Source organism: Palaemon carinicauda, chromosome 11 (genome assembly GCF_036898095.1).
Source record: "Palaemon carinicauda isolate YSFRI2023 chromosome 11, ASM3689809v2, whole genome shotgun sequence".
Taxonomy (NCBI): Eukaryota; Metazoa; Arthropoda; class Malacostraca; order Decapoda; family Palaemonidae; genus Palaemon; species Palaemon carinicauda.
This window is the reverse complement of record NC_090735.1, coordinates 129,310,962-129,338,851: the sequence shown is the minus strand read 5'-3', so window position 1 is coordinate 129,338,851 and position 27,890 is coordinate 129,310,962. Positions and strand designations below refer to the sequence as shown.

General features: G+C 42.0%; 1 protein-coding gene across 2 annotated transcripts in view; it reads right to left on the bottom strand.

The window, feature by feature from the left end:
* Mrtf (Myocardin-related transcription factor) overlaps window positions 1-27,890 on the bottom strand; it is a 253,621-nt gene that overhangs the window by 138,918 nt on the left and 86,813 nt on the right. Inside the window, exon 1 of one of the 2 annotated variants that reach the window (XM_068383403.1) lies at window positions 26,847-27,104. The exons of the other annotated variant lie outside the window; for it this stretch is intronic. The gene's annotated coding sequence lies outside the window, so the exon portion shown is untranslated. Of the gene's footprint in view, window positions 1-26,846; window positions 27,105-27,890 lie in introns of those variants that run through there. 2 annotated transcript variants of the gene reach the window in all.

The window sequence follows — 27,890 nt, the reverse complement described above, 5'->3', positions numbered from 1 at the left end:
ATATATATATTACATATATATACTGTATATACATATATATATATGTGTATATATATATATATATATATAGAGGAGAGAGAGAGAGAGAGAGAGAGAGAGAGAGAGAGAGAGAGAGAGAGAGAGAGAGAGAGAGAGAGAGACCCGAATCATGAAGGAAAAAGCGAGGAGAATCTTGCATAATATTAACAACTGACTCTGACTTCTTCACAGGGACCTTCAAAGCGAGTTATGAACGGTTATGCTGTTTTGAAAATAAAGTTAAATATCTTACAGTAATTGAAATGATGTTAAGCATCCTTAGATATCTTCAAGGTTATATTAATAACCAAATATTCAACACTGGAAAGGGAAGGAAAAAATAAATATACTGTACATACCCAGAGAAGAAAACAACGCCCATTGGAGATGAAACAGCTAGTTTTGAACATAATCCAACTCAGAACAAACACATGCCAAGGCATGTAATGAATTGAGCATTGCCCGAGAACTGACTTTCAATTTTTTTCTTCCCAAACTTTGGAAACACTTATGATAAAAACATCTAGTTATAATATCTCAACCTCTATTTGGGCATATCTACTGTATTTTCTATACTCAAAACAAACTAAAACCAATGGATTAAGGAATGACCCTCGCTTACAGCTTACTATGTTCATTCAACATTCGCTCAAACCATGACAGCTACAAATGATAATGAAGTAAAGCAAAGATTTTGGACAAGGTACACCTTTCTGTACATGAGATGACTGAGAAGGATAAGAACAGAGTATGGAAACACCTTTCTGTACATGAGATGACTGAGAAGGGTAAGAACAGAGTATGGAAACACCTTTCTGTACATGAGATGATTGAGAAGGGTAAGATCAGAGTATGGAAACACCTTTCTGTACATGAGATGACTGAGAAGGGTAAGAACAGAGTATGGAAACACCTTTTCTGTACATGAGATGACTGAGAAGGGTAAGAACAGAGTATGGAAACACGTTTCTGTACATGAGATGACTGAGAAGGGTAAGAACAGAGTATGGAAACACCTTTCTGTACATGAGATGACTGAGAAGGGTAAGAACAGAGTATGGAATATATATAAAAAACAACAGTGGAATTTCACCACTCTAGATCCAATGACCCTATCATCCAAGATAATGTGTATGGAATGTGGATTAACAGATTCACTTTCTAAGGGACTTCATGATACCTATAAAATAAAGGGGGGTCAAATTTAGCAAACTAATTCAACCATGAAGTGGGCTTCAACACACAAATTCATGGATGCAAAATCTTCCCAAATCAATAGTAGTTTTTGTTCCTGAAAAAAATTTCCTGTACATGTACTGCATGTAACATTGCATTAATTGGTTATTAATGAGAAATATTTGCATTAATTGGTTATTAATGAGAAATATTAAGTATAGTACGATAGTCTACACAGATCTCAACTTCCTTCTTTTGCTTGTACAGTTGTACAAATGCATTTACTTTGTTTCAAGGTCAATGTAGCTTTCATTACCTTCTATTTATTGCTTAGTATGAAAAAATGGTAATTATTTTAGTTTTTGTCTTTGGCAAACTTGAGATTTTCTCCCTTTTTTATAATCCAATTTTCTGTGACTGACAACAGTATTTGGTATCAAGAGTAAATTTTGAAAATCAATCCATTTTCTAATGAAAGTGTGCCTATAAAAGATTTTATTTTTTATTAACTACTGTACATGATTAGTAGATTGATAGAAAAAGTCAGTCAGAGGGAATTCATCTGATAAAGTTAAACTATAGGGATATTAAGCAGGTGACACTAACATTTACACCAAGTGTATCTACAAAGTTGATGTGTTTACACAGATGTTCAAGATCTTTTCAAATATTTAATTTGAGAAAGCTATTTCCCTAAATAAGAAAAATCTGGAGACATCTAACAGTCAGGCACAAGCAAACTCCTCCACATGTAAGAATATACTGCTGAATGGGATTTATGAAACTAGGTTACATACCCTGGCGCTAGGGGGTTTTGAGGCAAGTCACGGCGCAAGTGGGTCTGAAGCTATTCAACACAAAAGTACACCTCAGGTAAAACCCTAGAATTACACTGAGGTAAGAGTGTGAAGCTTTTGGACAGGAAGATGAATGAAAAGATACAAGAACGCAGGTAAAGTAGTGGCTGAATGAATGCTACAAAGACCCTTGAGCAATGTCTACAGTACATACTAAACATGACAAATTCGGAGGTAGTGTGATTTGTATTTTCCCTAATGATGCAAACCTTAGCTATTTATAGGTGCATTACTTTCGGCGAAGCTGAATGGACGAGCCATTAAAATTTAGTGAGGGTTAACTACCCACTCTGCTAGTTAGCAGGGGGTAGCACTCCCATTCACACATCTGTGATTGAGCTCACTTTGCTTGGAGGTAGGACTTCAAGAGGGACAGGGTTGGCGGGCAAGTATGTATAAATAGCTAAGGTTTGCATTGTTAGGAAAAATACAAATTACCTCTGAATTTGTCATTTGTTCCGTAACTGGAATAAAAACCAACGCTATTTAAAGGGGTGACTCAACAATTAGGAGGGTGGATGTCCCTGCCAAACTGGCTTTCTGGCCGTATCCAGAGAACTCTCTATTGTACAAAGTTTTGTGCGAAAATAAGGAGACCCTAACACCTCACTAAACCAGATAAGCATGGCCAAAGGCCTACACGAGCTGTGTGTGGTGATATACTAGCAATGTGACAGTCCAAGTAAAAGTTATTCCGACTCTTGAGGGAAATAACAGAAGAGACAGAGACATTCCCAATACCACCTCACCAGGGGATGGGGACGCAACATTATTGTAACAATACTAGGTTACACAGGGGAGCGATGGTTTACCTGCAAATGTTTGAGGCCAGCTTTTGCAGAGGTTCCAGGATGCTGATTTCTCCTAGAGAGGGGAGTATGAAGAAAGGAAAAGAGACATTCCTTTTCATTCACTCAAGACTAAATCCCGGGTAACCAATGCCCTCAACCTTCTGCGACTTGTCCAATAAAGAGCTTGAGGTACTAAACCAGCAGTTGTGCAGCCACCCCAGGACCAATAGAAAACGCATTGAGTCGAAACTGACTCTTCCCTCTGATAGCCTCTCGATACGGTGGTTGAGGCATTGAAGAGCCGAGGCAACGATGGAACCTTAGGGGGAGGTCTCTACTTTTTGAGTCCTATCCAGAGTCAGTTTGACTCTTAATGAAGGGATCTTATCAGGAGATCCGCTGTTCCTCTTCAAGGGGGGATGAAGCAGTCGAGGCCTAAAGTCCTGGATCAGTTGAAACCAAGGACGTTCTGGGAGCTTCTGTCGGTCGTGAAGGAAGCATCGGGGCAAAGGCCTGAGTTATGGCCCTAACCAAGGCGTTGAACCACGGCTGCTTACATATCGAAGCACTCTCCAAAATATCCCCTGAACGGTAATGCGGGATCGATTGTTACCGCTGCATGAAAGGCAGGTCGGTGTGTTGACGATCCTCGAGTAGGTGACCCACGTATCGCTGGGAGTGAAGGCTGACCGATGAGAGATGATTCATGGTGAAGTGAATCACGAACAGGTGGGTGAATGCGTTCCACAGGAGAGCGACGCGATGCTTTGGGAACGCTCTGAGATACAGCCAAACGATGGTTCGATGAGTGATGTATGAGCAATTTCCGAGACGGTGAAGGTCTACACGACGCATGAGGTAGCTGAGGTGGTCGCTGTCGGTTAGGCGATCGCTGAAGAACAGGTGAAAGCTGACGAGCAGGCGATCACTGAAGAGCACATGAGCACTGCTGAGCAGGTGAACGCTGACGAGCAGGCGATTTCCGAGGTGATGGAAGAGCAGGCAATTTTGCTTGAAGAAGCTCGACGAGAAGTCGAAAGCGTGGCGATTCACGAGCGTCTGACCGCTTAGGAGGTAGACGAGTCGTCGATCGTTGACGATGGTCAGGCGATTCTCGAGCTGGAAGAGATGGGGTAGGCAATTCACGTGTAACCAAACGCTTAGGTGGTACAAGAGAAGTCGCTCGTTGACAATGGCCAGGTGGTTCACAATCTGGAAGCGTTGGTGTGAACGATTCACAAGTAACTGACAACTTAGCTGGTAAACGAGAAGTCGCTCATTGACGATGATTAGGCGATTCCCGAGCTAGAAGCGATGGTGTAGGCGATTCACGAATAACCAAACGCTTAGGTGGTACACGTGAAGTTGCTCGTTGACGATGGTCAGGCATTTCACGAGCAGGTGAAAACATCGGCGATTCACGCACAGTCAGACAATGGCGAGACTGTTGAGCCAGAGAGCGTAGGGCAAGAGCCTGGTGTGACGGAGAACGTTGAGACGAAATCGGAAACGGAAATGAAGGTCGGTAAACAGAGGAGACAGGAGTGACAGTTTCTTCCGTAGAAGAAGACTGAGGAGGCGAAGAGGTGAAGAGACCCTGAATGCGAAGCAGAGGATGGACACGGCGAGGTCGCCTGCCGCCGACGCTATGATGTACGAGCGTGGGATCAGCAAGCCTCCGAAGAGGAGTCTATGTGAGACCCTTTACTGGAAAGAGAGACGTGCCTCGGACTTTGCTCTCCCCCCGAAGGATGTTCGTCAGGAGAAGAAGCGAAGACATTGGTGGCGGAAGATGGAGAAGAAGACGCAGTCGCATGAGCAGCTGGCACGGCAGCAGAGAGCTCTCCAAAACAACGACGTCAACAACGGACAAGGGGTCAATGTCCGACGCTGACGCCAGCTGAAGATCAGCACCCCGGGCCAAAAACCACAGCAACTTCTCCTTGAAAGGATCACCGGGCAACCCCAATGTTGGACACAGCTGTAAAAGAGGAGAAAGAGACACGGCCACACTCGGGGGGGAGAGCCGGGGCAACCCCACTAGGGGAGGCAGCACCGTCTCTTGAGGACCGAGGTTGGCCAGGAGTTAAATGGCCTCCGCTACTACTCGCCGGCCCCCTCCGGAGGAGGCCTTAGGTTTCTTCTGCTTCAAAGAGACCTTCGAAGGGGAAGAATCCCACTTAGACTTCTTCTTGCGCCTCTGTCCATACCTTTTCCACTGAGAGGAAGATCAGTCCTGATACTCACTACACTTATTGTCTACGTTGCAGCGCTGTCCTCTGTAGTCGGAGCAAAGGCTGTGGGGATCCGTTTTCAAAGCAGACATAAACTTCCCGCAAGAACGGCCTTCAGTTCCAGTACTAGTCCGCATGGCCGTGGGAGAAACACACCACACACACTGAAAAGAAAAACCAAAAAAGTTAATGGCAGTCCAAAAAGGAGAGGATGGAGATCAGTGACAATCACACTCCATCCAACCAAAAGTAAAGTGGGGTTGATAACAGGTGCGTGAGTGGGAGGTCCCCCAACTAGTGGGATGCGTAGTTAACCCTTGCTAAATTTTAATGGCTCGTCCTTTCAGCTTCGCCGAAAGTAATACCACCATAAATAGCGGTGGCTTGTATTTCAGTTACGGAGCAACTAGGTTTTGTTGACATTGAAAACAGAAAACCCTTCACCTTTTCCCCAAAACTTATCTGTATGATATAATCACAATATATTATAAAGCATGTTAAAACAATATAGCTGATGCAGTAAATACCAGGAAAAATAAAAACAAATTACTTTAAAAATGACAATTAACTTGTTACCATTGCTTAAACAAATCAAAATGCAATGAAACAAAGTTACTATCTTTAAAGATACAGTAATGCATGCATGCAAGTGTATTAATTATAAAAACAATACTAAAATACATATCATCATGAACTGTATATACAGAGCAATGTAAATAGAAAATGACAAATTTGGAGTAATTTGTATTTTTCCTAACTATACAAACCTTAGTTCTTTACTTAGTATAGAATATCAGCAAAGATGGAGAACAAGGCAGTTCAACTTCTATATCGAGGTGTAAACAGGTGGCCGGTAGTGGGGAAGCGCTGGCCTCCTGCTTGCTCACTGAGCACCCACTTTGATTGCAGCTTGGAATTTCTAAAGAGTAAGTTATGGCAGGAAAGTATGAGTGAAGGATAGTTTGTATAGTTCGGAAAAATAGAAATTACTGTACGTACAAAAAATAGTCCTATTTCATAATACAAAAGTCGTCTTGCTTATTACACTAAATTATATATTTTATTACAGAATTTCATTATGAACTTTTGATACAATATCTGTGATTTTTTATTTCGCTTGGATTTGTGTTTGTATCTGCAAATGTTTGTAAGTCGGATGTTAACAAGTTGAGGATCTTCTACCTCCAAATTTGTCATTTGTTTTGGGACAAATGCAAACCTTGTCTTTTACATAGAAGGGTCATCCTTAGATGGGAAAAATTACAAATTCGGAGATAATTTGTATTTTTCTAAACGATACAAACCTTTAGCCATTTATTAGGGCACCAGCCGCCCGTTGAGATACTACCGCTAGAGAGTTAGGGGGTCCTTTGACTGGCCAGACAGTACCATATTGGATCCTTCTCTCTGGTTACGGTTCTTTCCCTTTGCCTACACACACCGAATAGTCTGGCCTATTCTTTACAGATTCTCCTCTGTCCTCATACACCTGACAACACTGAGATTACTAAACAATTCTTCTTCACCCAAGGGGTTAACTACGGCAATGTAATTGTTCAGTGGCTACTTTCCTCTTGGTAAGGGTAGAAGAGACTCTTTAGCTATGGTAAGCAGCTCTTCTAGGAGAAGGACACTCCAAAATCAAACTATTGTTCTCTAGTCTTGGGTAGTGCTATAGCCTCTGTACCATGGCCTTCCACTGTCTTGGGTTAGAGTTCTCTTGCTTGAGGGTACACTCAGGCACACTGTTCTATCTAGTTTCTCTTTCTCTTGTTTTGTTGAAGTTTTTATCGTTTATATAGGAAATATTTATTTTAATGTTGTTACTATTCTTAAAATATTTTATTTTTCCTTGTTTCCTTTCCTCACTGAGCTATTTTCCCTGTTGGGGCCCCTGGGCTTATAGCATCCTGCTTTTCCAACTAGGGTTGTAGCTTAGCATTTAATAATAATAATAATAATAATTACTTTCGGCGAAGCTGATAGGACGAGCCATTAAAATTTAGCGTGTGTTAACTACCCATTCCGCTAGTTAGCGAGGGGGGGAGGGGGTAGTTCACTACCCCTCCCTTCACACACTTGTGATTGAGCTCACTTTGCTTGTGGGCAGGACTTTAAGGGGGATAGGGTTGGCGGGTAAGTATGTATCGTTAGGAAAAATACAAATTATTTCCGAATTTGTCATTTGTTTCGTAACTGGAATACAAACCTACGCTATTTATCAGGGGTGACCCAACCATTAGGAGGGTGGACGTCCCTGCCAATAGGTATGTACCAAAAATAAGGAGGCCCCCACACCTCACTATATCTTGCCTATGCAAACTGTGTGTTGAGATATTAGCAGTGTGACTGTCAAGGTAGAAGTTATTCCAAGTCTTTTGTAGGAAAAACTGTTGTAACCAAGACTTTCCCAACACTACCTTGCCCGGCTATAGGGACGCAACTTGATATTAGGTACACAAGGAAGCATGGTTTACCTGCAGTGGTTTGAGGTTAGCTTGTGCAGATAACCCAGGTTGCTGCTTTTTCCAAGAGAGGGAAGGATGAAGAAAAGAATAAGAGCCAGTCAAACCTTTTCATTCTCGCAGACTAAAACCGGGTAACAGTGCCCAACCTTCTACTACTTGTCCAATAAGGAGCTTGAGGTATTATACCAGCTGTTGTGCAGCCAACATAGGGCTGATAGAGAACGTATCAAACCTCATGTGAGTCACGTCTTGCAGTTAGTAGGCTGTGAACGTATTTTGACTTTTCCACACCCCAGCCTGTAGAACATGCATCACTGAGAAGTTTCTTTTGAAGGCCACTGACATAGCTACACCAGACATCATGGGCTCTGGGGCGACGTGAAGGAGGGGGGTCTGGATTCAGGGAATGGTCTATGACCCTACGAATCCAAGCATAGATTGTATTCTTGGTGACACTACTCTTGTTCCTCCCTGTACTGACGAAAAGTGCACGCACACGGGGACGACCTGCAGCTGTTCTCTTGAGGTAAAGCCTCAAACTCCTAAATGGGCAAAGTAAGAGATGATCAGGGTCATCTGTTACAGAGCAGAGACTCGAAATCAAGAAGAAGTCGAATCTGGGATCTGCCACTCCTGGATCCTGAGTCTCAGCAACAAACTCAGGGACGAAGCTGAACGTTAAATCTCCCAATGCCCTTGAATGGGCGATGTCATATGAGAAATCATGAAGTTCACCGGCTCATTTAGCCAAAACTAAGGCTAGCAGGAACACCGTCTTCCAAGTCAGGTGGCGATCTGTTGCCTGGCGTAATGGTTCATAGGGAGGTCACTTCTATGAGCCGAGAACTTGAACTATGTTCCAAGAGGGAGGTCTCACTTCCGACTGAGGGCAGTTTGTAACTCCGTATGAGTATGGAAAGTTCCCGCGATGAGGAAATGTCCATTCCATTCAGTCTAAGGGCGAGGCTTAAGGCTGAGCGACAGCTTTTTACCGCTGAGACTGAAAGGCGCATTTCTTCACGCAAATTTAGTACACAAGGAACTCCACTATTGCTGGAAGTGGCATCGAGAGGAGAGATACCCCTTCCACAACACCCACCACAGAAGACTTTCCACTCTGCCTCGTAGACTGCTGCTGACGATTTCCGCAGGTATCCAGACATCCTGCTCGCAAACTGTTGCGAAAATCCTCTCTGAATGAGGAGATGCTAGAGTCTCCAGGCGTGAAGTTGTAGTGAAGCTACTGCTTTGTGGAAGATGTTGGTATGTGGTTGTCTGAGTAGATTATGTCGTGGAGGGAGTTCTCTTGGAGATTCCGTCAGGAGTTGCAGGAAGTCCGAAAACAATTCTAAATGATGTCATTGAGATATTGACCGATGTTCTGGCCTTGTTGAGTATCCTCCTCATCAGACAGAACAGAGGAAATGCGTAGATGTCGATGTTGTCTCACCGTTGTTGGAATGCATCTTGCCAGAGAGCCTTAGGATCTGGGACTGGGGAGCAGTACAACAGGAGCCTGAAATTCAAGGCCGTTGCGAAGAGATCCACAGTTGGAAAACCCCCCCAAAGTCAGGACTTTGTTGGCTATTAGATAACCCAAAAACCACTCGGTACTCACTATACGAGATGCTCTGCTCAGGTTGTCGGTGAGCACATTCCTCTTGCCTGGAATGAAGCGTCCTGATAGTGGTATCAAGTGAATCTCAGCCCATTTCTTATCTCTACTGCTAGATGGGATAGAGGCTGCGAAAAAATACCTTCTTGCTTGTTGATGTAAGCCACTACTTTGGTGTTGTTGTCCATAACCACCAGTGAGTGGCCCGCCAGGCCGTGATGGAACTGTTGAAGGGGCAGGAAGACGGCCTTCGTCTCTAGAAGATTTATGTGGAGGTATTCTTCTAACTCTGACTAGAGGCCTGAGGTCATGTGGTGCAGCACGTGGGACCCCCACCCTTTTTTTTTTGAAGCATCTGAGTAGAGCACCAAATCTGGGAGGAGGACGAGAAGATCTACTCCCTTCCAAAGATTCTCGTCTGACACCCACCATTCGAGGTCCATCTGTTCCACTGGTCCCATGGGGATCAGGGTGTCCAGGGAGTCGAAGACTTGATTCCACCTGGACTTGTCGCCACTGGAGAGATCGAATCCTGAGGTGACCGTTGGGAACTAGACGGGCCAGAGATGATAAGTTTCCGAGGAGACGTAGCCACGTCTAGGCTGGGAGTTCTTCTCATTTCAGAACAGGTCGTGCTACCTTTCTCAGCCTCATTATCCTGTCGTTTAATGAGAAGGCTTTATGGCGATTGGTGTCTATTATCATGCATAGATATACTAGTCTTTGCATGGGAAGCAGGGAGGACTTTTCAAGGTTTACCATGATCTCCAGATCCTGGCAAAGCCTCAGAAGTTTGTCATGGTGTTGAAAAAGGGTTGACACCAAGTCTGCTATGATTAGCCAGTCATCCAGATAGCGGAGGAGACAGATGCCGATCCTGTGTGCTCAAAATGACACTAGGGCGAACAATCTGGTGAAGACTTGAGGTACTGTGGAAAGACCGAAGCACAGTACCTTGAACTGGTATTTCTTGTTGTCTAAGCTAAATCTTAAGTACTCCCTTGATGACAGATGGATTGGGATCTGGAAGTACGCATCATTTAGGTCCAGTGGGCACATGAAGTCTTGTGTTCTTACCGCATGTCTGACCGTGTCTGCCGTCTCCATGATGAACAGAGTTTGTTTGACAAACTCGTTCAAAGCTAGGAGGTCGATGACTGGTCTCCAGCCTCCAGACGCCTTTTCCAGCACGACTTCCTTGAAGTCGGAGGTTAGTGTGGTTCTGCCTGATGGCGATGTCTGCTCTGCACTAGCGGAGGAGGCACCTGCTTGCGCAATGGAGAGCACTTGCAAGCTCTGGCGCGCAGGAGAGTGCTGGTCTTGCATTTTGATGAGATTGAAGGAGCTAAGGGGATGACAAAATATAGCGTTTGTATTTTAGACATTTTGTTTGATTACATAAGTTGTGTGCCAACAAGCTGGCAAGCGCTGGTGAGCTGGCGTGCTGGATAATGCTGGTGTGCTGGAGAGCATTGGCGCGCTGTTGAGCACTAACGTGCTGGTGAGCGCTTGTGTGTTGGCGAGTTTGGCGCGCTGTTGTGCAGCTGGAGCACGATCTGGATGGCAAGAAGTGTTTGCTCGTAGGCGCAAGCGCTGACAGACAGAAGGGTGTTGCGCAGGTTGCTGGGGTGCTGGCGAATGACCTGTTGGTTGTTGGCTGATGACGATTGCGTGCGAGGATGACTCTAAGGTGAATGACGTGTGGTCACATGACGAGCAAGCAGATGCAGAACTTGAGGAGTAAAGAATGGAGACGGCATGTTAGGAGGATGGTGAGTCGCAGAAGATCCGTGCATAGGATGAACTAGAGAAGGGAAGTTTCATTTGGAAGGACGACCATCCACTAAAGGGGATAGCGCGTGATCCACAGGAGGGACCAAGGGCAAAGTCCGAGGACTAGCGGCAGCGACACCGGAAGAAGGTCCAGGAGCAGGTGAAGATCGAGGGCCACAAGACGACGAACGAGGAGGCTCCTCTGCAGAGGAAGGCTGCGTTGACGAAGATGAAGAGCCAAAGAGACGTCTCGTCACCAAAAGTGAAGGCACACGTCTAAGGTGAAGAGGAGGGCGAGCAAGACGATGACGCCCTCTGGGGGCCGGTGGATAAGCAAGCAGACCTCCGAAGAGGAATCTCTATGAGTGAACTCTCCTGAGGGGGAAAAAACTTGCAGGAAAGACGCGCCTAGGACTTTGCTTCCCCCTCGAAGAATGTTCGTCAGGGAGGGGAAGAGTCTGAAGGAGCAGGAGCATCGGCAGGATGGGCAGTGGACAATGCCTCTGACACAACGACTTTGACACAAGCAAGAGGATCCACCTCTGACGTCGATGAGGACTGCACACAAGCACCACGGCGAAGAAGCTGCAGAAAGTTATCCTTGGAGAGCAGACACGGTAACCCCAAGGATGACCAGACCTGTAATAAGGGAGAAAGAGTCATGGACTCCCCAGGGGAGAGGTGAGGCTGCTTCGCTAGGGAAAGCGACACCGTCTCTCGAGGACCGAGGTTGATCGAACGAGCAGGAGCTTCGAAGGAAGGTCGGGAAACGAAAGAAGCCCTGGGTTTCTTCTGCTTCGAAGAAACCTTCAAAGGAGAAGAGTCCCACTTAGACTTCTTCTGCCATCACCCAAACCTTTCCCACTGGGAGGCAATCCACTCCGGACACTCTACTCTTATCATCACTATATCATACTGTTGACCTCTGCAGAAGGGACAAAGAATGTGAGGATCGGTTTCCTCGGCAGACATGAAAGTACCACAAGGGCGGCCCTCAAGTCCAGAGCAGGTACGCATGGTCGGCAGAAGTCAACACACACACACTGAAAAAGTAAAAGCACAAAAACCATCAATGGCAGTCCAAATATTTGGTGAGGATGAAGAGCGGCAACAACTGTTCACCATCCAAGGCAAAAGCAAAGTAAGCTCAATCACAGGCGTGTGTGGGAGGGGTAGCAAGCTAACCCCCCCGCCCCTCACTAACTAGCAGGACAGGTAGTTAACCCTCACTAAAATTTTAATGGCTCGTCCTTTCAGCTTCGCCAAAAGTAATACCCCTAATAAATAGCGTAGGTTTGTATTCAAGTTACGTAACAATTAATATTTACTGTACTGCTTTTGTAAAACACTTGGTTAACCTATTACAAACCCTTATCTAACAAAGCAGGAGATCCCAATTAGAAACCTTACCTATAGGGTAAGGTTTAATTATGATTACTGTACTTGAAAAATATTTCTAAATTACATGTTAGTAGTGTTTAATAAAGCTAACCAAAAATATCTGATGCTGGTGGGTTAGCTCTCCCAAGCCAGTGGGCCTTGCCCTCCGAACTCCAATAAGTTTTGAATAATGTACAGTATATTATTATTATTATTATCATTACTATCCAAGCTACAACCCTAGTTGGAAAAGCAAGATGCTATAAGCCCAGGGGCTCCAACAGGGAAAAATAGCCCAGTGAGGAAAGGAAATAAGGAAATAAATAAATGAAGAGAACAAATTAACAATAAATCATTCTAAAATAAGTAACAACGTCAAAACAGACATGTAATATATAAACTATTAACAACATCAAAAACAAATATGTCATAAATAAACTATAAAAAGACTCATGTCCGCCTGGTCAACAAAAAAGCATTTGCTCCAACTTTGAACTTTTGAAGTTCTACTGATTCAACCACCCGATTAGGAAGATCATTCCACAACTTGGTAACAGCTGGAATAAAACTTCTAGAGTACTGCGTAGTATTGAGCCTCGTGATGGAGAAGGCCTGGCTATTAGAATTAACTGCCTGCCTAGTATTACGAACAGGATAGAATAGCCTCATTTGTCACTAATTTCCCTACTTGTCAAAAAAATCCCAATTTCCCAATGGAGCAACCAATATTATAGATACAGGCTATGGATTGTTGCACAGATAAACAGTACACATTTGGATCATAAGCAAAAATATTAGAAATGTCATATATGGCTAGTTAAAGAATGAAAGGTCAAATTATTCATTACTGTACATTGGGCAATTGCCCAGATAAATATCTTTCCCTCAAGCCTAAGTACACTAAACATTTTACTTAACCTGTTCTGGAACATCAAGTATATCTAAGCATTGCACAGGTAAAAATATACCTTTGGTATATTTCATAAACAAAACAGCTTGGCAGAATTTTAGGTAAAATTATAATTACGGACGGGAAAAAATTTCGAACAGATGATATATGTTATCCTGTAGTAAATAACGTGATTTAACCAAATTTGTCCTTCATTTCAACCGCAAACAAACAAAACAACGACTTCGGCTACTTTGTTTCACTAATATTAATATCATTGAAATGAAGTCAAATTTGGTGAAATGACATTATTTACTACAGGAAAACATATTTTCTGTTCAAAATGCTTTACCCTAAATCTAATGGTTTTTGCTCTGCCATGCACTCGCTTCGCTTGCGGAAAAATAGCAGTGGCATTTTTATTATAAATTTAATTTTTAAATATACTGTACTTACCTGGTAGTTACATATATATATAGCTTAAATCCCGCGTTTCGTCGCGCGCACGGCATAAAACAAATTTCGCGGCAATCGCCGCCATGACAGTAGGTGGTCATACATGAGCGCCATCTCTCATAGGTTACTAAAACCATTCCCAACATTCATCGGAAATTCCATGGCCCTGTTTTCAGAGGGGAGGAGGGAGGGCCCTTTTATATATGTAACTACCAGGTAAGTAATCAGTGGTACCTTTACATACGAATTTAATCCGTTCCACAACCGACTTCGGGTGTAGAAAATGTTCGGATATAGAAACGAATTTTCCCATAAGAATACAGTACAGTACATTGAAATAGGATTAATCCGTGGTTGAGCCCAAAAACCTATGATAACTCCTTAATAAATTACTACACATAATTACACATGACAATATGCACTCTAAATCACTCTCAAGCCCCTTTTTAGCTAGAACTGCCACCCGCTCGTCTGGCCCCTTGGTTATCAGGGAACAAGGAGGTACTATTTCCATTCACGGTATCAGGCAACAAATCCTCTACTTCATTAAACATACTAATCCGGAATCATTTCCCCAGGCTCATGATATACGGACAGTAGATGCCTCCAACAATGACTTCCAGAACAGGGACTTTGATGATTTTAAAAAATATACGAGTTGGAAATCCCCTATAGTTGTCAAACGCCAATATCTAAAGATCTTACAGGCCCTTAAATACCCGACGATGGCAGAGGGGAGCCTTATCTCTCCCCATTAATCTCCTCTTCTTCCTTTCTTCCATCTCTTCTCTTCTCCCTCCTACCCGCCACTCACACCACGTCGCCGCTCTCCTTGGTAGTTCGTTAGCCCTATGATATTTGCCATGTTTAATTCCTATGGTTTAACTGTTATTGTAGTTACCGTTCCTTTAATGTTTAGATATACTTAGACATGTAAGGTTTGATGCCTTTTGCGATTCGACACTCAGTTGGTTCCTTGTCGTCATTATTATTTAACCTTACGTTCCCTATGTCATTTGGCTGGTTGGTAATTGGACGATTACTTTATTATATCATAGTATTGTCGTACATGGTGATTGAATTCTCCTCATTATGTTATTAATTTATTGGGCTTGGAAGGCATTCTCTGGTACTTTTTCGCCGGCCGTCACAGGTCGACCCAGAAAAGGGATTTTGACGAAGGAAAAATCTATTTCTGGGGAGAGACCTGTGACGCCCGGCGAAACCCTTCCCGATTATTTTTGTACGGACCCACCCTTTCCTTGCCAAGCCATATGTTCTTGCAGAAGGATGACCTGGTGAGCGCGAGTGGTAGGTGTCGGTAGGGTAACCCAACTGTATTCTCTAGGGCCTGTCACGGCCCTCCCCCTTTGATGAAGGGATTATCTAAATGGAAGACAGCCTGTGAATAGTGTTTTACAAACGCCCTTGTTAGATATACGACACCAACAAGGTGCTCGCGCGAGGGTTGTAACCTCTGCATTCCATGCTTTTAATTTTCTCTGGTATATTTGGAAGATTTATATCAGAAAAAGTACAAAGAAGGACTTTTTCGCCGGGCGTCACAGGTCTCTCCCCAGAAATAGATTTTTCCTTCGTCAAAATCCCTTAATTATAAAGAAATAATAAATAAGAAATGGGTTTTTAGCGTCACTTTACCTTAGAAAGTCCACCGCAGGTGTCGGTCTTGCTACGCAGAGAGGAGACGGACGGGAGGCGAGGAGGTAGAGAGGGTGACTACGATAAACGTACACTACCGTAACTTATTCTAACTTACACTAAGTGAACTTTAACCTAACTTAGCTTATTTATTGTTTTTTATTTTTATATTTTATATTATTTTTTACATTTTCTTTTTTTCTTTTTAATGATTAATTTTAATCACTTTCACTCTCTACACTTAAAATTGATTGAATTTTTTTCTCTTCACTCTTTGCCGTTTTCTTTGAACCACTTCCTTCCTCTTCATCACGAGTTTGCTTTGTAGTTTTTTTAAGAAGCTATCGATAGAAAGTTGCTTGGTACGGCTTTTCAGAATGTTTCAAAAATGAGTTAGGCAAACGACTACACGACAAACCTGCAATTTTTTTGGATGGTATTTGTCGATGAAGTCGACCACGTCTTGATATTTTCCTAACACCTCTTTTATATGCGCCGAACCTAACACATGTTCTACCACCTCGATCCCTTCCTCGTCATCACTCATGTGCTCAGACATAGCATGGAGTTCCTTGAGCTCCTCTGTAGTGACCCAGGCCTTCGAGTTTGGATCGCCAGAAAACATGAAGCTGGTCCTTATCCATATTCTGTGCCTTAAAGGCCCTAGGGTTCTCCAAATGGTAAACCAGTAAGGGCTTGACTTTAAAGTTCCCGCTAGCGTTGGCACATAGGGCAAGAGTCAACCGATCCTTCATTGGCTTATGCCCAGGCAATTTCTTCTCTTCGGCGGTGATGTAGGTTCGACTGGGCATCATCTTCCAAAACAGCCCGGTTTCATCACAATTGAACGCCTGCTGCTCTATGTAGCCTTCTTCCTGCACGGTCCTTTCAAAGCTGCAGCCTTTGTGTCCGCACTAGCAGCCTCTCCGTGGCAAACAATTGAATGAATCCCAGACCGTTTCTTAAATTTTTCAAACCAGCCACGAGATGCCTTGAAATCGTCTGAGGAACGATCGGTTGAACTCTCCCCAGCATCACCCCCAGAGCTCGCCTCCTTCAAGTCAGTGAAGATGGCGTGCGCCTTCTCGCAGATGATAGTTTCGGTGATGGTATCGCCAACAATCTCTCTGTCCTTGATCCAGATTAGCAGAAGTCGTTCCATCTCTTCTAGGACAGGGCTACGATGTTTTGAAATGATGGTGATCCCCTTAGAAGGTTTCACTGCTTTAATGGCTTCTTTCTGTTTCAAGATTGCCGAGATCGTCGACATATTTCAGCCATATTCTTTTGCAAGTTCACTCACGCAGACGCCACACTCATGCTTTTCAAGAATTTCTTGCTTTACTTCTAAAGAAAGCATTTCCTTCTTCAATTCTCACCACTAACACTTGCGAAACTAAGCCTTTTAGGACCCATGATTTACGTAAAAAACCGTAAAAGGATGAACGTAAAAAATGACAAATTCGGAGATAATTTGTATTTTTCCTAACCATACAAACCTTAGCTATTTACATAGGGTTTACTTTCGGCGTAGCTGAAGTGACGAGCCATTAGATTTTAACGAGGGTTAAACTACCCCCGTGCTAGTTAGCACGGGGGTAGGGGAGGGGTTCTACGGAACTAGAAAAAGTCTGTACAGTGATACCTCGGTAGTCGAACGACTCTATACTCGAACAATTCGGAGTTCGACCAAAATTTTCGAGAAATTTTTGCTGCGGTGCTCGACCAAAAATTCGGTACTCGACCAGCCGAACACGTGACGACCGCATGGGCTTTGTGATGATCGCGCCATCTCGGCCACTCTCGCTTGTTCGGGAAGCATCAGTTCTCTCGAGAGCGTCACTCAGACAACGCGCGATCAGCATTCGTTGTGATTTAGTGATTTTCAGTGCTTTTAATTGCTTTTTTAGCTTTCATAATGAGTCCCAAGAAAGTAATGAGTGTTAAGGGGAAGGAGAAGAGGAAAACAGTGCGAACAACGATCGAGTTGAAGAAGGAAATTATAGCGAAATATGAGAATGGTGTACGAGTGTCCGATTTAGCGGTAGAATACGGAATGGCGAAGTCGACCATTTCTACGTTTTTAAAGCATAAAGAAATGATTAAGAAGGCGAATGTTGCAACGGGAGTTACGGCGGTAACTAAGCAAAGGCCACAAGTGATTGAGGAGATGGAAAAGTTGCTTTTAATATTTATTAAAGAAAAACAGTTGGCCGGGGAAAGTGTTAGTGAAGCGTTCATTTGTGAAAAAGCGTTGCATATCTATGAAGAATTAGTGAAGAAAAGTCCGAGTACCAGTGAAAGTGATTCATTTACATTTAAAGCGAGCAGGGGTTGGTTTGAAAAGTTTCGTAATAGAACAGGTATTCATCGTGTTACTAGGCATGGGGAGGCAGCTAGTTCGGATCAAATTGCAGCCGATAAATACGTGGGGGAATTCGATCGGTACATAAATGAACAAAATTTGATCGCACAACAAGTCTTTAATTGTGATGAGACTGGGTTATTTTGGAAGAAAATGCCAGCCAATACGTACATTACCAAGGACGAGACGAAGATGCCAGGTCACAAGCCAATGAAAGATAGGCTAACATTGTTGCTGTGTGCAAATGCAAGTGGCGATTGCAAGATCAAACCCTTGTTAGTGTACCACTCGGACAACCCCCGGGTGTTCAAACGAAATAATATTTGTAAAAGTGCACTACCAGTTATGTGGCGCTCGAACACTAAATCTTGGGTCACAAGACAATTCTTTACTGAGTGGATAAACGAAGTGTTTGCCCCCCAGGTTAAGGCTTACCTCATTGAAAAGAGCTTGCCAATGAAATGTCTTCTGGTTATGGACAATGCTCCTGCACATCCTCCAGGTCTCGAGGATGACTTGAAAGAAGAATACAGCTTTATCAAAATCAAATTCTTGCCCCCCAATACTACTCCCATACTCCAGCCCATGGACCAACAGGTCATTTCAAACTTCAAAAAACTCTATACCAAGGCCCTTTTCAGAAAGTGTTTTGAAGTGACCAGTGACACGAAGTTGACCCTAAAGGAATTCTGGAAGGAACACTTCAGCATCCTCAACTCTGTTAACATGATTGACCAAGCTTGGCGAGGTGTGACCTATAGGACATTGAACTCTGCCTGGCGTAAGCTGTGGCCATCATGTGTCACAGAGAGGGAGTTTGAAGGTTTCCAACCAGAGGCGGGTCCAAGCACTGCTACCCCTGTAATTTCTGATGACACTGATGTCGTTGAGGAAATTGTTGTCATGGGCAGGAGTTTGGGGCTTGAGGTCGACAAGGATGATATTGATGAGCTTGTAGAAAGCCATTCTACCGAGTTGACTGTGGAGGAATTGTTGCACCTGCAACAACAACAGCAGCAGGATCTGATTGTGGAGCAGGAATCTTCAGAAGAGGATGAGGTAAGGGAGGATGTTCCAAGTTCTCTCATCAATGAAATTTGTTCCAAGTGGGCAGATGTGCAGGCTTTTGCTGAAAAATACCACCCAGAAATTGCAGTAGCAAACCGGGCAGTGCATATGTTTAATGATAGTGTCATGTATCATTTTCGAAGAATACTGCAGAGGAGGAAGAAACAATTAACAATAGACCAGTTTTTCACAAAAGAAAAGAAAGCTGCTACATCAAAGCCTGTTTCTCCTCCAAAGAAGAGACAAAGAAGAGAAGAAACCCCTGAAATAGATCTGCCCACCCTTTCATTGGAGAGAGAAACAACTCCTGAAGGAGAACTACCCCGCCACATCATGGAAGGGGACTCTCCTTCCAAGCAGTAACCTCCCCCTTCCATCCTCTCCACATCCATCCCTGTATGCCATCGAACCGCTGCTCAAAGGTATGTTCACTACAGTACAGAAAATGGTTTAAAATTGTTTTATTTTAGTACAGTAAATGGTTTAAAATTGTTTTATAGGATTTTCTGACCAATTTCATACACATTTAGATAATTATTGTTGTTTAGGTACACGTTTTATTAATATTTTGGGCCTGTTCGAGTGCTTGGGAACGGAATAGAATATATACCATTATTTCTTATGGGGAAAAAAAATTCGGTACTCGAACAAATCGGAGGTCGAACACGGATCTCGAACGGATTATGGTCGAGTACCGAGGTATCACTGTAGTAAAATACCTCTGACGAGAGGACTTCTACCACTTCCATTGCTTATTTTGACAGCATCTGGTTAACCTGCTCTTGCAAGAGCTGTTGCCAGTGGTGGAATACTTGTGTCTGGAGATTGAGATCACTTTTGGGTTTTGGTTGCTGTTTGGGGTTAAGAGGTTGACCTCCAGCAGCCATTCTCTGGTCTCTTCTAGACAAGCTCTCCCACGAAAGGGCTGACGCGTGGGAGGAGCTTCTTTCTCCTTCCTGGCTAAATTGTTGATCGGAAGCACTTCCTCGAAATCCTTTGAAAGCAGATCTTACGTTGCTTGTCCGTAAAAGCTGCCGATAAGTCCTTCACTAGCTATGAAGGGAAGAGGAATTTGGTCAAGGGAGCATACAAGAGCTCTGTTCTCCGAGCGAGAGTCAATCCTCACGACAGGAAAAGAAAAAACTACATAGCTCTTTCTCAATAAAACCTGTTGTGAAAAAGGCTAGTGAATTCGACCGACCCATTCCTCACGGCTTATTAGACAGGCAAAAATCATCTGTGACGTCTGCGAGGACTCCTAGAGTCCAATCCATCAAGCTGAAGACCTCGATTGTTCTGAAGAGGTCCTTCAGCAAGAGAACCATTTCCGAAGTGGACCGTATCACCTTAGCCTTTGTCATGGCTGAACTACGTGAGGCGTCAACAAAAAGGAGATGTCTCCTTGGGAGAAGGTAGGAACTTCCAAACAGAGAACCTCCCCAGGCCTGTACCACACACAGGATCTAGAAACCAATCTCGTAGGGGGAAAGGAAAAAGTTGTCCTTCCCTGTTCTTTCTCTTGAGAATCCAATCGTTTAGAGTCAAAAAAAAGACCTCTAGACCGATCTGGCTAACACTGTTTCCTTGAAAGAGGAAGATTCCTGGGGTTTACCCTTCAAAAACTGCGAGGGCGGGCTCCAAGGTACAGCCTGCTAAAAAGTCCTCCGGATATAAGTCCGCCAGAACTGCAAGTAATCTTAAGATCTGCTGCATGAAGAGTTTTCTGCGTTTCCTCCTCTGAGATCTATCCTGGCATACCTGATAAGGAAGCTGGCTTCATAGGTTTTAATGCCTCAATTGCTATCATTCCTTGAGAGACTCAGTGATCCACCCAGGGGGCTGTAAAAGTCTCTGTGGGGCAGCCACATCCTCTAAAGGGTTAGCGATCTCCGAAGGAGAACGAGTGGGAGCGTCCATGAGCGCTGCAGCTCGCGTGCGTTCTTGCCGCGAGAGCGCGCTCGGAATTATGACGTACGCGATTCTGACGCGGAGGAGCGTCCTACTCACGTGTGTACAGTATGCGGTCAGCTCGCATGCATCCAGCATGCTACATGCGATAAACATGCTGTGAGGGAGCGTCAAAATCCTTGCCGCCTCCAGATCGCTGCGAGAGCGCGTTCATGAGCGCTGCAACTTGCGTGCCTTCTTGCCGCGAGAGCGCACTTGGAACTATGACGTTCGCGAACCTGACGCGGGAAAGCGGCCCGCTCGCATGCGTCCAGCATGCTGTATGCGCCCAGTATGCGTCCCGCATGCCACATGCGTCCAGCATGCTGTGAGGGAGCGACAAGATCTATGCCACCTCCAAAAAATGTGTCCAGATCGCTGTGAGGGAGCGATCTCGACGCTCGGTCCCATGACAAGCAACTCTCTTGTTTAGCGGGAAGGGAAAATGTAAAACGCCAACCTCGCGTCAACCGACAGCGAGGATAACACTTTTACCTGGCCTTTCCAATGGCAAGGGTGAGCGTAGTGGGATACGTCAAGAGAATCGCTCGAGGGGACGTTCATTCGCTGATCAAGGTCTAACATCTCCCTTCGCCTTTCGACTTTCCTTCTCCCAGAAGTTGGGGAGCATGGAAGAGGTCCTGGACTAGGAGTATGACGGACACGAACGAACGCACCCTCCACTTCACTGCGTCATTTTACGTGCCACTGAACACTAGCACTTTTAACTATTTCACATTAGATCATAATAGACCTGCCCGTTGCGAGAGATTATACTCTTTCGCCAAGGGCTAGAAAGAAAATACAATAGGTTATATGATTGATATTATTCTCGAAATTGAAATATTAAATAACGATATAAGTATTGTTAAACAATAACGATCGTCAAGAGTACTACATAGCGTAAATTGACTGTACGCTCGTGAAATCTCTATATAAATCGAAAATTAACTAAAGGAAATATACTAATAGGACAAATATATACTTAAAAAAAAATATATCTCCCTAAATTATAAAAATTAAAATACTTATGATTAGTAAGTTAATATTTTAAACATTTCTTGCAAGAAAAAGAAGATAATTCACATATTTGCAAGTCATACTAAGTAGATTACGTCACAGGATTGTGACGTCATCGCGATGGCGGACTGATTTCCTTCAGGGCATACAGATCTCGCCCTGCTAAGAGTTTACGTCACATAATTGTGACATCATAATGTTTTAATGTTTTTCCTTCCATTATATCTTTAAGAGTTGTTCGTTAGTTAATAAAGTAGGGGAAAAAATTCCTTGATCCTATCCATTTCAATCTTACGAACATAGAAAAGAAAAAAATACACACATGCCCTCTGCTACATACTGTATGGGAATCAAGAGCAGCTTGAAAGCTGGTCTATCCCTACACACAAAGTTTAACAACAGAGGAGCCATCTTGAAAATCAAGTTAAATTAAACTGTCCAAGTTGGACCAACAAACAAACTATCTTATTTCGTGAGAAAAGACAAATCCAATATCTTTGATAGTTGAAAGGCAGCGAAAGCCATTAACAATAATCAGACAAAAGGTAATTCATCAAATTGTAGAATAAAGTAATATATCAGCGAAACGAATTTCCTAGGTGTTGACTCTATCAACGTCAGGGAATTTCTGTGGAATGTTGGGAATGGTTCTAGTAACCCATGAGAGATGGCGCTCATGTATGAACACCTACTGTCCTGGTGGTGATTGCCGCGAAATTTGAATTTCTGCCGTGAGCGCGACGAAACGCGGGATTTAAGCTATATATATGTAACTACCAGGGAAGTTACATATTTAAAAACATCAAGCTCCATATGTACTGGCAAGTGATAATTATTCCCGCTAAATAATTTTTTGGTAGAAAATCTAACGGTTCTTGCTTCTCCGTGCAAACATCAAGCTCCGTATGTATTGGTAAAAGGTAATGGTGAGCTGCACATGCTAACATCAATGTAACGTTAATACTGAACTGCATTCTCTATCCAGGTAATCAAAAAGAAAAAATAAGGACACTTTATGATCGGGACATCGAAGGCTGGGGAACATCGGGGTCTTCTGGCAACTGTTAACCAGGCACGACACTTCGGGCACGGTAACTTTTGTAGTATAACATTATGTTCTTTTAGGAAGGTGAACTACATTTGGTGTACCATTGTAATTTCCATGAAACTTCCCTGCGACTTCCAGGTACGAATAAATACAAACATTATATATTTCTATAGGAAGTTCCATAATAGTACACATAAACAGCAGCACATGGAAAAAGGCTTGGGAAGGGACTGAAGCGAGCACTTGAAGTGATAAGAAAAGGGGGTGGGGAAATATTACCCCGACTATATTACTTTCAATACATACGGGTACGTGATTGGTTAACGGAAACAGAACGGAGTCTATAAAATAAACTTCAATGAACTTGAGAGTGAAACTTGTTCAGAGCAAGTATTTATGTGAAAACTGGGTGTAATACGGTAATAACAACAAAGAAGCAGAAGTGTTGAAAAAAATAGTAAAATAAAATGTAGGAAAGGATAAATATTTACAATTTTAAACTTATGAACATAAGAGGTATACTGTATACCATTTTCACAGTATGATTTCCTAACTTAACCTAAAATAACAGATATGACAAAAAAATATTAAGATAAAATGAAGGGAATAAATATTAGTTTATGGGAATAAATTGAAATGTTGTAATAAGGGAGAAAATGTTTGAAAGGGGTATGGAAACTATTTTAAGCTTGTGAAAGTGAGATATTTACAGGTGAGTTTTGCATTAACGAATATTAGGGGGTTCAAGTCTCGTAGTATACTTGAATGACTTGGGTAAAAAGTAATATGTCCATGTGGGTATTGCATAAACAAATGGACACATACAGTATTAGAAGGGTCAGATCAAGTAGAATACTTGAATGTCGCGGGTAAAAATGAGGAGGGCTTATAAGAAAATGAGTAATCCTCTTGGTCAAAATAAAGGAGGGCGGGGTTTATGCGCAGAAGCTCTAAAACTTGTTAACCCGTTGTACCTACGAATGAACGGGAGCGAATACAACCGCTTTGTAGAATGACAACAAACAAATGAAAAACATACCAGTAGTATAGGATGCAGTACAGATAATTAGCGCAGATTTCCATGGATTTATTATATGTCCGAGAAAATAATGTATAGAGAAGAAAAGGTTTGTTTTACCATTGTATACCATTTTCCCAGTATGTTTTCCCCTCCCAAAAAACCCGGGTTCCCACTGGGGGTCCACCATTATTGACGGATAGAGAGATAGATATATAAATTTCAGTATTTATTTGCAGTGAAAATAAGTGTCCTTTTGAAAGAAAACAGGCATTTTTCTCTAGGAAAAAGCTGTTTTTTAATAGGAAAGCTTTTCCTGTTCATAACTATAATAAAACTGAATTTTGACACTTTGACAATATTACAAATGGAATAGAAATTACTACAGCCTTTTTACTAACTGAAGAAACAGTGCATGGGTCAGTATTTGATAGCTTCTCTAGGCCTAGCCTATGTTGGCCTCAATATTTGTGACTACTGTATCAATATCAGCTTAGCCTGGGGTTCAACAATTCGAAAAATTAAATGCCTACTCTAACTAAGACTTCCCAATTCTGTACCATCTTTGGTAAATATAAGATACTTTGAGCACTAGCGAAACTGGAATTCGCTATAAGAAATGGACGAATGCTGGCTAGTTTGGTATTTTTCTCTATATGGTTAACCCTTTTACCCCCAAAGGACGTACGGGTACGTTTCACAAAACTCATCCCTTTACCCCCATGGACGTACCCGTACGTCCTTGCAAAAAAATGCTATAAAATTTTTTTTTTTTTTCATATTTTTGATAATTTTTTGAGAAAATTCAGGCATTTTCCAAGAGAATGAGACCAACCTGACCTCTCTATGACAAAAATTAAGGCTGTTAGAGCAATTAAAAAAAAATATACTGCAAAATGTGCTGGGGAAAAAATAACCCCTTGGGGGTTAAGGGTTGGAAATTTCCAAAGAGCCTGGGGGTAAAAGGGTTAATAGGGGCTGGAGCATAATAACTTACGTATCTATCTATTAAAATGTGAAGTATGTTTTTCATTCTAAGTTCATTGTTTACATCTTAAAGACTGAAGGGGACTTATTGCCCCTACGTTGTTTTCCATCGTTTTGGGGAGCTTTCTGTGCATTCACAATGACGTATTTGTAGTGTTTTTTTTTTTAAACCGATAAACAGCTAACAAGTACCTCTTCATAAGTTCCCGGATGTCGTTTTACAACAGCCATTTTTTTTTTTCACCTTCCCCTTCAGTTTCAACTTATCCACCATCACATAAAGACTTCTCCAAGAGGGAACTTGGGGGAAGTACATAAACCTATTTCAAAATTTTGTGTAATTTCATTTATGCCGACAATTGATAATAATAGAAATGCTCTCCGTTCAGTGTAAAGCCATTGTTACTAATGTGAAATTAAAAGAAAACCACAAAACAATGACTCAAATGTCCGATTCTGACTTCATTTTTAGGGAAGACTTGCACATATCTACTGCAAAGCTTCTGTAAAGATTGCCAAAAAAAAAAAACTATGTCAATCACAAAGTGAGAATTTATTGTGATTTACTTTATCATATCGTAAGGATTTACGAGTGATTTAGTTTGTGACCTGGGAAGGGGGGTTTAGGGGGCTTGGCCCCTGCACTAGGGGATGTGACCTAGGAATGGGGGTCTGAGGGGGATTGCCCCCGCCTAGAGGTTGTGACCTGGGAACTACTAGGTTAGGTTAGGTGAGTTTGTTAGGTTCTGTACCCTTTTACATCACAAAAGTGATGAATAATCATGATTTGGCCAGTTTTCAGCCACTTACATGAACTATATAGTTTTCCAATTGGTTATCTTGTGCTTATTTCGCATTTCTGACCATTATCATTGCTGCAAATCCCTCATTTCTGAGATTTCCCCCACCTAAAAAACTCCGGTTTCTCACTGGGGTTCCCCATAATTGTCTTTATAAGAGGGAGTGCAAAAACTCATGAACGGGCGGTTTTCCCCAATAATCATCATCAGAAATACATAAAACACAAGATAACGAGTAAGAAAAATTTATGGTTCATGTATTTTGGCTAGAAATTAAAGTATATATTTACCCCATTCTTAAGTCAAGGGGTTAACTACTGCACTGTATTTGTTCAGCGGTTACTTTCCTCTTGGTAAGGGTGGAAGAGACTCTTTAGCTACGGTAAGCAGCTCTTCTAGGAAGACACTCCAAAATCAAACCATTGTTCTCTAGTCTTGGGGAGTGCCATAGCCTTTGTACCATGGTCTTCCACTGTCTTGGTTCAGAGTTCTCTTGCTTGAGGGTACACTCAGGCACACTATTGTCTTATTTCTCTTCCTCTTGTTTGTTAAGGTTTTTACAGTTTATATAGGAAATATCTATTTTAATCTTACAATTGAAATATATTATTTTTCCTTCTTTCCTTTCCTCACTGGTTTATTTTCCCCGTTGAGGCCTGGGCTTATAGCATTCAGCTTTTTTTTTAAGTTTTTACAGTTTATATAGGAAATATCTAGGTACAGTAATAGTTTACAACACCAGGCAATATCTATTTCAATGTTGTTACTCTTGAAATATATTATTTTTCCTTCTTTCCTTTCCTCACTGGTTTATTTTCCCCGTTGGGGCCTGGTCTTATAGCATTCAGCTTTTCCAACTAGGGTTGTAGCTTAGCAAGTAATAATAATAATAATAATAATAATAATAATAATAATAATAATAATAATAATAATTACTCTTATTTGTATTTCATTTTTCCTTGTTTCCTTTCCTCGCTGGTTTATTTTCCCTGTTGGAGCCCCTGGGCTTATAGCATTCAGCTTTTCCAACTAGGGTTGTAGCTTAGCAAGTAGTAATAATAATAATAATAATAATAATAATAATAATAATAATAATAATAATAATAATAATAGCAGGAACGCCCACTCCAAAAGTTCATTGTGCCTACCGTATTCAAGTGTCACGCACACGGGTCAAACATGAAGGGTTACAAGCACATCTAACCAAAATGCTTTGAGTCATACAATCAAAAATAAAAAAAACAAATTAGCATAGATAGATTAAGACATATACTCACCTCCTCTGGGTTAGTCTAACTTGGTTTTACTGAAGTCGGGGTCGTAAGATTATACCGTAGGCCTAATTACGTTTTCCGGGGTACACTTAAAATACACATATATATGAGATTTGAGTTTTTATTTTCACTCCCTACCAAACAGATATTCATTGTAAACGTTCAACGGAGATTTCTGAATTACAGTGCACTTCGACACTTGAACTCAAAACTGTCCAGTTCAATGTAAACACTCGAGCAGAGAGCGGCCATTTCCGACGATCTGTTCCAGTATTTTAAAAGTAAATTAATTCACTGGATTTATAGAAAAGATGTTTCTATAGTTTAAAAATAATATAATAATAATATGAAATTTCGTTTCCTTGTCTAGGTAAATCATAATCAACTATTATAGCTAAAATTTTATTATTATATTTAAAAGGTTTAAATGGTATGACAAAGAGGATGAGATATTCCTGTTTTCTTTGATAAAGATGTAAACAAAAGCAAGTGATGTAGGAGGCGTGGTACTTATATTCAATCTTATAAGTTATCTTAGATATTCTACATATTTATAACCCTTGACATAAGTCATCCTTATACAATTACAGTCTCGCTACACTTGAAAAATACTTTCATATGTATTTCACCTATATATGGACGTCAATCATTAAATTAAACTTGAGAAGAGTGAATGCCTGAAACCTGATATTTGTTTTTGTATATTTATTCTGTAAGGTTTATCTAATGCCTCTAAATCTTGGTTTAGTATACTGCATACAGTACGATCTTATATGAATTAGATTAATGAATTTGGGTTATATTGTCTGGCACTGGGAAATGGAAGGCCATTCATCTCCCAAGTGCAACAGCCGGAGAAAACTGCAGTTACTTTATAAAGTAAATGTTAAAGAGGTCTAACAGAAAAGATAATAAAGGAAGGTAGGGCAGAAGAATATACAGATGGCACAGAGAGAGGAAGAAGGAATTAAGGTCTTGTCTTTTAACTTGTGCGTCTGCAAACAACGAAGGTTTTAATGGCGCAAACTGTTGGTGGACAGGATGTCA